Raw genomic sequence first — 11,053 nt, 5'->3', positions numbered from 1 at the left:
AGAATACTCGCGTTTCTACGTATATCTTCTTTTGAAACAAGCCTCAAAGTTTACTGACTATTTAATTTACACATTTATTTACAAGTTTTCCTCTTGGGCACTTTTAATTAGTGCATTTAATTCCAAGGTGGGAACTTGGAATCTTGGAACTCGGCCGGAACCCGAGATGCTATTCAGGATTGACCATTTTGTTTCAGTTATATTATGATGTCAAGACGTCCCGCGATGGCGTCACGGGAGCAACCCGTTCTCGCAAATTTAATGTCAATATTGACTTATTAAATATGTGCATAGGTGACATACTTAACATAATAGATACCCTTAAAAAGATTCATAGAAAACACCGACCTTACCTAACCTACTTAGTATGTTAAGATAAGCATCTTATTGCTTCGTAATTACAATTATTACCTAACCTATAATAGGTATAGGTTAAGTAATAATTGTAATTACGAAGCAATAAGATGCTTATCTTAAGATACTAACAAGGTTAGGTAAGGTCGGTGTTTTCTATGAATCTTTTTAAGGGTATCTATTATGTTTAGTATATCACCTATGTACGTAGTTAATAAGTCAATATTGACTTTACGAATTTGCGAGAACGGGTTGCACGGGAGGGAGGAACCCTAGCAAGAACGGAGGGAAAGTCTTGCCAAGTCATCAGCATGACCTTCTGTAATCTTGGGGGAAATCAAACCAGTTATCGCAGAGATTACGTTATCAAATCAAGTCCGACCAGAGAAAGGAAGGATGATTAAAACTACGAGTGGCGGGGAAAAGTGATGATTCAGGGAGAAATCCAATTCCTCCTGGCGGAAAACAAACAGTGACGTCATAATATTAAACACAGTGTTGCCAAGTAGCGACCTGGAAGGCAGTTGGTATTCCGTATTTGGCTTCGATTAACGATCAAATTATTATATTAATTTTTCTTAATCTGTCGCTATAATCGTCATGGCTCTTGATCGTTTAATTTGTTATAACATATAAAGTTCATCGATTTGTTCAAGGTTGGAAGTCAGACGCTTGGTACGTAGCCTCATTAAACTTTGCAGAGTAACTGATTGGAGGCATGGGACTGTCATTGGGTCCGGTGCACTGAACGCAATGGAGCTCCATTGGCGCCATTGAGTAGTGGCTGACTCAATGAGCACCATTGGGTTCAGTGCACATGAGCGGATCCATTGGGGTCAGCCTGAGTAGTACAATATGCTACTGCATTTTTTGTTAAATTTCCTTGATGTGGAGGCCTGGTCGACGACCGGGCCGCGGGGACACTAAGCCCCGGAAGCACCTGAAGGTAAGGTACTTTGCACATGCACCCTACGTACCCATCATAAGAGTCCTTCAAGTCGCCACAACAAACCACTGAGGTTGGTCATCATTTATGCGCCTGCTTTACCCCCCATAAGTTTCCTTCATATGTTGACCAGACCACACACTAGAAGGTGAAGGGACGACGACGTTTCGGTCCGTCCTGGACCATTCTCAAGTCGATTTAGCCACGTTATTGTGATTCATTTCCTTCATATGGTAAGGCAATGCATGACCAAATGCACTTGATGACAAAGCTCTTCATTATGTAACATGGAGATTATGTAACATTTTGTAACAAAACTAGTCTTGCATGAAAACTAGAGATAATTAAAAAATTTAAACATCGTTTCCGTTTTCTACGTTTTTTTAGTGACCTAGAATTAGTCAAGATTGACCTCATTTGAGAAGCATTTTGGCTTTAGACCAAGAGACTTTAGTCTTTAGGCAATTGGAGAATTGCACCACAATGCTCATTATTTTCCCATTTGTATTGATTCACTCTGTATTGGTTCTATTGTAATTGTGTTTCCCTGTTCTCTTCTTTCGTTATTGTCTCCCCTCGTTTTCGCTTCGTTATTGTCTCCCCTCGTTATCGCTTCGTTATTGTCTCCCCTCGTTATCGCTTCGTTATTGTCTCCCCTCGTTATCGCTTCGTTATTGTCTCCCCTTGTTATCGCTTCGTTATTGTCTCCCCTCGTTATCGCTTCGTTATTGTCTCCCCTCGTTATCGCTTCGTTATTGTCTCCCCTCGTTATCGCTTCGTTATTGTCTCCCCTCGTTATCGCTTCGTTATTGTCTCCCCTCGTTATCGCTTCGTTATTGTCTCCGCTCGTTATCGCTTCGTTATTGTCTCCCCTCGTTATCGCTTCGTTATTGTCTCCCCTCGTTATCGCTTCGTTATTGTCTCTCCTCGTTATCGCTTCGTTATTGTCTCCCCTCGTTATCGCTTCGTTATTGTCTCCCCTCGTTATCGCTTCGTTATTGTCTCTCCTCGTTATCGCTTCGTTTTTGTCTCCCCTCGTTATCGCTTCGTTAACTTCCCTCATTTTTATTCCTTGTCTGTATTCTGGGCAGCTCTTTCATTCTTTTTTAATTGTATATAGTATGAAATTGTAAATATACTATATATTTTATTATATATACTATGTTTCTGTATCCCTTCGTTACTGTATTATATTTCCCCCTATTGTATTGCTGTTGTGGTGTTTACCTAGCTGTATATATGGAGTTGAGCTCCAGTTCTCGGGCGTATCTTACTGTCTTTGACAAAGCAGTTGCTTCATTTACGTAATGGTAAAATAGGCTACACGAGACCCACCATTAACTAACCCCATTTCCCATTCCCTCCCCCCCCCCTCCCCATAATTGGCGACACCATTCCCTGGGAGTCAGTTCAGACCTCTCTGGACGAGGTCATTACGTTTCGTGCTATCAGCTGATCGTTTAATAACTTTAGATTCCCTAACGACCCTAGTTAATTACCCCTTGATCGTTTAATGTCTTTACTTCTCGTTAAATGGCTCTGGTCTTCTGCCTGTTATTTACTTTTAAGCTTAAAAAGTAATGTACTTTTTGTGGCGTTTTGAGTTTGTTTCTCAATTGTACAGAAACAATTTGTGTAGATAGTTCCAGTCTCAGGGGGATGCCTTTTATTTACCTCTACAACTAGAAAGAAAACTACTTTTTTAACCAATGTATATTACATTATATTGTATATATACAATATATTGATTTGGATGTGTATTCATTTCTCAAGGTAATTATAAATGATAAAAATTGCAGACTGGGGAGTCACAATACCTTGGCTGAAGATATGTGGTATGAGCGGATCATCACACACTAGTGATGAGTGATGATCATCACTCATCACACATATTCATCAGGAAAGGGATAGGAAAGAGTGATGGAAGAGGCGAGGCAATGGGAACATGGGGGGGGGGGGAAGCGTTGTTTATCTATCAGTGAACAAATGATTATCTATCTATCAGTATTTCCCTGATGGTGATTATGGTGTAGCGTCATGCGGTGGCGCCCCCATGGTGGGGGGGGGGAGTGATCTGGATGCAGCTGCTCCCACAGCGTAGTGTGGGGCGCCCCTGGTGGTGGTGGGGGTAGTGATCTGGATGCAGCTGCTCCCACAGCGTAGTGTGGGGCGCCCCTGGGGGGGGGGAGTGATCTGGATGCAGCTGCTCCCACAGCGTAGTGTGGGGCGCCCCTGGAGGGGGGGTAGTGATCTGGATGCAGCTGCTCCCACAGCGTAGTGTGGGGCGCCCCTGGTGGTGGCAGTCATCTGGATCAAACCGCTCCCACAGTATATAAACAGCCTCATTGCTCTACAAGCCACGATCTCTCTGCTTGTGTAAACAGGCAGTGCCGCATGCGTCTGCATGTGCGGCTATGTAGTACGTTTTCATGTGACTATGTAGGATGTTTTCGTGTGGAGCTATGTAGGCCTCTATGGGTTTTCTATGTAGGATGTGTATTCATGTGAGGCAATGTAGGATGTGTATTCATGTGGCAGCTATGTAGCCACATGAATGTAGCCTACATATAATACTATGTAGCATCACAATAAGTTCTACGGGTGGAACACGCACAAGTGGACACAGGTGGAAGCCACAGAGACGTTAGAAAGAACTTTTTTCAGTGTCAGAGTAGTTAGAAAATAGAATGCACTAGGAAGTGATATGGTGGAGGTTGACTCCATACACAGTTTCAAATATAGATATGATAGAGCCCAGTAGGCTCAGGAATCTGTACACCAGTTGATTGACAGTTGAGAAGCGGGACCAAAGAGCCAGAGTTCAACCCACTCAAGCGCGTACGTGCGTAAGTGCGTACACACTCTCTCTTTAGCATAACATTATCGTTGATATAAGTGTTCCTAATTGTTTGTGAAATGGAGACGGTGACATTTTTAAACATTTCTAAATAATAAATATAGATTTGTTTAACAGCAAGAACAGAGGAAAGAACAGCCAGTAGACGGAGTTAAGAACCAGGGAGGCATTGCTCCCGCTACCCCCCCCCACCCCTTCCTCCTGGTCCCCCTTACCCCTGCCCCCCTCCTGGGACCCCCTTCCCCCACACGACACCCCCCCCCCTCATCCCCCCAAACCAGAAACCCCTTCCAATCCCCCCCCCCTCACAACCACCCACCCCCACCCCATTCCCCATAAACCCCCAACCTCGACTCAAGGTTATATAAATGTTGAGGACTGGGTCTTTGGTTCCTTTGTAGCCTCTGTCCTACACACTAACTACACTCTACATTTCCAATCGCCTCATTCTCTCATAATTCGCCACTTCGTATAAAATGCGACTCTTTTGTCTAACCAGACACGTGAAATGTGTGTGTGGGGGGTGGGGGGGGGGTAGAAATAGCCTAAGCTACTCTATCCCCTTGAGATGTATTTTTCCCCTTGTCTCAATAAACATACTTGAACTTGAAACGTAAAAATTGCAACGGTTTTTGCACAACCAAACATGTAAAAATAAGAACAGGGGTAAGAAAAACCCTGTGTCCTTGCGTGCAAGGACACAGGTATGTACTCTCCGCTGGCCTTAGGGGACAGGGATGGTCCCTAAGGGGGTCCCATATTAGGGGGCTAAGGCTAAGGGTCCCATATTAAATAGTCTTGACGCGCGAGCCGTCAACACTACATTATAAATTATTAATCTGATTATCCTCGGTTAATCTTCGTGGCTGTCTAAGCTTATCTCGGCGTCATTATTCTTAGAGAAGAAGTTTTAAATTCTTCAAGAAGTTCCTACTGTCCGAGCGCAAGTGCACCAGAACAAAATATAATGCTCCATTATCTTTATGATTTGTGGAACAAATCAGAGTTGCCGACGGCTACATCATTTCTGGGCGGCGGCAGTATTAGGTGCACAAAGTGGGTGGGTGGGCTACAGGGCGGCAGTATTAGGTGCACAAAGTGGGTGGGTGGGTGGCTAGAGGGCGGCCAGTATTAGGTAGCACAAAGTGGGTGGGTGGGTGGCAACAGGGCGGCCAGTATTAGGTGCACAAAGTGGGTGGGTGGGTACAGGGCGGCAGTATTAGGTGCACAAAGTGGGTGGGTGGGTGGCTACAGGTCGGCCAGTATTAGGTGCACAAAGTGGATGGGTGGGTGGCAACAGGGCGGCCAGTATTAGGTGCACAAAGTGGATGGGTGGGTGGCTACAGGGCGGCCAGTATTAGGTGCACAAAGTGGGTGGGTGGGTACAGGGCGGCAGTATTAGGTGCACAAAGTGGGTGGGTGGGTGGCTACAGGGCGGCCAGTATTAGGTGCACAAAGTGGGTGGGTGGGTGGCTACAGGGCGGCCAGTATTAGGTGCACAAAGTGGGTGGGTGGGTGGCAACAGGGCGGCCAGTATTAGGTGCACAAAGTGGGTGGGTGGGTACAGGGCGGCAGTATTAGGTGCACAAAGTGGGTGGGTGGGTGGCTACAGGGCGGCCAGTATTAGGTGCACAAAGTGGGTGGGTGGCTACAGGGCGGCCAGTATTAGGTGCACAAAGTGGGTGGGTGGCTACAGGGCGGCCAGTATTAGGTGCACAAAGTGGGTGGGTGGGTGGCTACAGGGCGGCCAGTATTAGGTACACAAAGTGGGTGGGTGGGTGGGCTACAGGGCGGCCAGTATTAGGTGCACAAAGTGGGTGGGTGGGTGGCTAGAGGGCGGCCAGTATTAGGTGCACAAAGTGGGTGGGTGGGTGGCTAGAGGTCGGCCAGTATTAGGTACACAAAGTGGGTGGGTGGGTGGCTAGAGGGCGGCAGTATTAGGTTACACAAATTGGGTGGGTGGGTGGCTAACAGGGCGGCCAGTATTAGGTGCACAAAGTGGGTGGGTGGCTACAGGGCGGCCAGTATTAGGTGACACAAAGTGGGTGGGTGGGTGGCTACAGGGCGGCAGTATTAGGTGCACAAAGTGGGTGGGTGGGTGGCTAGAGGGCGGCCAGTATTAGGTGCACAAAGTGGGTGGGTGGGTGGCTAGAGGGCGGCCAGTATTAGGTACACAAAGTGGGTGGGTGGGTGGGTACAGGGCGGCCAGTATTAGGTGCACAAAGTGGGTGGGTGGGTGGCTACAGGGCGGCAGTATTAGGTGCACAAAGTGGGTGGGTGGGTGGCTACAGGGCGGCCAGTATTAGGTACACAAAGTGGGTGGGTGGGTAGAGGGCGGCAGTATTATTAAGAGCATTAAGTGAGGAAGTGGGCAGCTTGAGGCCGGGCGGCTACAGAGTACTGGGCACGGATGGTGGTACAGGAAGCAACCAGGATTAATTCGACACTTCCCTGGTCTACTGCTCCCAGGTACTGTCCCTCCCCCCCCCCCACCCCCCACACCCTTGCTGGGAGCCGATGTGGGACCGTGGGAGAGTGTGGGATAAAAATAATGCATGGAGCTGCATCCAACAATCTGGTTGATCAGATTCCTGGTCACACTTCGGTCTCCTGCCTCCATGTGCTGTCCTCCCACCCTCCTTGGGAGCGGCTATGGACCATGGGAGATCGTGGAGGTGGGGAAGAATACGTGCAACTGTATGCAATAATTTGCTTGATCAAAGACTGGAAGCCGCTGTTAAATCCTTTAATTAAAGACTGTGGGAGTCATACGTTAGAATGTTTTCAGCGGCATCTAACAACCTGGTTGATCACACCACCAACCGCAAGCCCTGGTCAGAGACGGGGCCGCGGAGACATTGAACGTGGAACTACCTCAAGGTAAGGATACCTTGAGGTAGTTCCAAGCTACCATATGAATTAAGACAAGATCAAGACTATCAAGATATCAAGACCATATGAATTAAGGACATTACTGAACCGAACCGCAGCTCCATCTGTATCCACCCAAACTTATCCATATATACAGTAAGTCTATCCTACGCTTGAAACAACTCAGTGATCTGTTCCATATATCAACAACCCTGTTTCCAGTCCACTATTTTTATTCCCCCCCCCCCCAAATAAATACACACATCCACATCACCCCTCACAACATCCACCCCCAACAGGCCTATGGCTGAAGAGATCAGGAACATAGGTTCGATCCCATTATAGTGCCTCAATAGTTAGTACGTGTTAGTAACCAATTAGCAACCCATCCTCCGAAACCGAAGAACCGAAGCTCGACCCTTACACAAGCACAATTAGGGCAGTGCATTGAATGATGAAACATATCTTTAACTTACATCGGAAGGGAGCCGGTCGGCCGAGCGGACAACACGCTGGACTTGTGAGCCTGTGGTCCTGGGTTCGATCCCGGTCCCCGGCGAGAAAGAATGGACAAAGTTTCTTTCACCCTATACCCCTGTTACCTAGCAGTAAAATAGGTACCTGGGTGTTAGTCAGCTGTCACGGGCTGCTTCCTGGGGGTGGAGGCCTGGTCGAGGACCGGGCCGCGGGGACACTAAAGCCCCGAAATCATTTCAAGATAACCCGCGCCACTTACCTAATTTCTAACCTACCCTCAACACTTACACTGTCTTTTAATTACCTCGTCTCTAACATATCTAAGACACTTACTTAGTTCCTAATTTACCCTCGACGCCTATATATATTCAGCACAAAATCGACACAAAGGAACTAGCAGGACAAAAATACACCAGACAAAGGTTCCACTGCCAAAAGTTCCATTCATCACTGATGGCTGGAGCAGCCTGCACGGGGCGGCCACCACAATAGTATCCTGTATCACACATGCCATCAAACCCCTTCCCTTATAAAAACATTACCAGCCTCTATACTTAGCTTCCGTCACGAAATACCTATACACATCATACACAATACAGAGCCACCATCACCGCACTTATAATATTGTCCTCCTTATGGAGTCATACACACTTTGGGCAAGACCTTAGCCTTGCAGCGCCCTGCACCCTACCTCTGCAAGGGGTGGTGCAGCTAAGTGAGAAGTGATGTTGAGGGAGTGAGCGCCTCGGTCGCGTCTCATGGGGGTAATAAAGGTTGGACTATTCCATTGGTCCATTTTCGTCACGTAGGGTGCAGTCGCACCTCCACAGATCTCCAGTATCAGCTCTTGATACTGGAAATGGTTCAAAAGGGCCACCATTTACGGGGTATTCATGCCCGTGCCACCTTTTGGGTGGCTTAATCTTCATCATAAATCAATTGGTCCATTCATAATCGACTTGAGAATGGTCCAGGACGGGCTGAAACGTCGTCGTCCCTTCACTTTCTAGTGTGTGGTTTGGTCAACATATTTCAGCCTTGTTATTGTGACTCCTCGTCTGCATCTGTAATAAAGGTCCCTCTGTTGTTATCCCTGGTAAGTGATGCGCTTGTGTGCTTACGGGGAGTGAGGTCTAGCTCTAGTCCCCGCCTCATGGCTATGACACTTTGATGTGTTGATACTCAAGCTATTGGTGATATTTGTTTAGTACTAACTCCCGCCTGTGTCCCCTTGTTCTGTTGTTCTTCACATGGAAAAGTCTGGCTCTATGCACTATTCAACTTAGTATCTTGTACGTTGTGATCATATCCACTCTCTCTCTCTCTCTCTCTCTCTTCTAATTACGGGTTCTCTTAGCCTGTCCTATCCTTAATCTCTTTCATCCCTGGTAGTTGAAATCGTGTGCAGTTTTGACGCTGTTATCATGGTTCAGCTCATCTGGTAGTTGATGATGAGATAATGAGTGGAAGTTGATGAGATAATGAGTGGAAGTTGATGAGATAAAGAGTGGAAGTTTGATATTTCTGATATGACGTGAGGACCCCAAACCGTTTTATTGGGGAAGGATGTAGTCGTGGTGTGTTTTTTGGTTGTTACACTGATGGTCAGCCGGTGTGTGTGTGTGTGTGTGCGCGTGCGCGTATGAATACATCCCTACATATCTCTGCGTATAAAACCTCCTGGCACCGGACGCAGATAAGGAGATAAACGGATAAAGTGTGAGAGCCCCGATACCACTCACGGGTCACAGAGGGCCTGAGAACGCCATGGTAAGAAAAACAAGTTCTAAAGAGTCATACATTTGCTTCAATTTACACACACACCGGACTTGTTAGTCGCATATATAGAGCACACCTGTAAAACATACCTATGGATCACATGTATAGATAGATAGATAAAGATTAAGCCACCCAAGAGGTGGCACGGGCATGAATAGCCCGTAACACATGTATAAAAGCACACACATATATATATACACACACATGTATAAAAGCACACACATATATATACATGTGTGTAAAAGGGGGACCTGCTGCTTGGGTGACAGCTTCTCCATATCAACCTACCCTGGCTTTGCAGAGGCCACTCCATAGTCTCCTATGACTGATTGCCTACAGTATATTTGCCTTTACTAGTACATACATTGAAAAGTCGAAATTAAAAGAATAGTAACAGTAATGTACTTGTACTTATAAATGATCAGTTACTAAAATTAAAATTATCTGGTATTATCATTTTCTATGCAGCCTAAACGTAGGAACCACTTGAGTGTAAGAAGGGCTCCTCGCGTACACCACCAGCCTGTAGCCGAGAACCTTCATGCACAGAAAACATTGTTACAGCTGAGGCGTCAGTACAATCACCTACTCGTGACCTGACCTTTGACCTCTGATATCACAGAGTTGAGAGTGTATCTAGTGACTGCTTTCGTAACCAGTTGGTGGCACTCATCGGGCGGTAAATTAAAAGATAAAATTCTATTAAATGTTATCTGTGGCTTTTAAACTTTTATCTGTGATATCTTGCGAAGACTGATACAACACCCAACTTGTTCCTCGGGAGACCTGATTGTATTTATACAACGGTTGTATTTTAACTTACCCAGCTACGGTAAATGCTGCTTAGTGACGTCAGTCGTAGTTGATACATAGGCTTCCCTGAAATAAAAAAAAAATCTTTTAAGATTGAAATTTCCTGTTAATTAATTTGTCGTATATACGAAGCAAATCACGAAAATATCCTTTTCTTCAGAAATACCCTTCCTCTTGGGTATTTCTTGTATATTTTTAAGCATAACAGAAAAATGAAATTTGCGTAGCTAAATAGGTAGGTAAACCTATTTCGAAAAGTACCCTAATCCACACTGTAATCTGTGAAGAGGTTAACACCCTCAGTCCACACAGAAACACCACCACACACAGCCACCAAGGACCACCACACACAGCCACCAAGGACCACCACACACAGCCACCAAGGACCACCACACACAGCCACCAAGGACCACCACACACAGCCACCAAGGACCACCACACACAGCCACCAAGGACCACCACACACAGCCACCAAGGACCACCACACACAGCCACCAAGGACCACCACACACAGCCACCAAGGACCACCACACACAGCCACCAAGGACCACCACACACAGCCACACACAGCCACCAAGGACCACGACACACAGCCACCAAGGACCACGACACACAGCCACACACAGCCACCAAGGACCACCACACACAGCCACACACAGCCACCAAGGACCACCACACACAGCCACACACAGCCACCAAGGACCACCACACACAGCCACACACAGCCACCAAGGACCACCACACACAGCCACCAAGGACCACCACACACAGCCACCAAGGACCACCACACACAGCCACCAAGGACCACCACACACAGCCACCAAGGACCACCACACACAGCCACCAAGGACCACCACACACAGCCACCAAGGACCACCACACACAGCCACCAAGGACCACCACACACAGCCACCAAGGACCACCACACACAGCCACCAAGGACCCCCACACAGCCA

The sequence above is a fragment of the Procambarus clarkii genome, chromosome 45 (genome assembly GCF_040958095.1).
Source record: "Procambarus clarkii isolate CNS0578487 chromosome 45, FALCON_Pclarkii_2.0, whole genome shotgun sequence".
Classification (NCBI taxonomy): domain Eukaryota; kingdom Metazoa; phylum Arthropoda; class Malacostraca; order Decapoda; family Cambaridae; genus Procambarus; species Procambarus clarkii.
The sequence above is the reverse complement of the archived record's forward strand: the minus strand, read 5'-3'. Positions refer to the sequence as shown.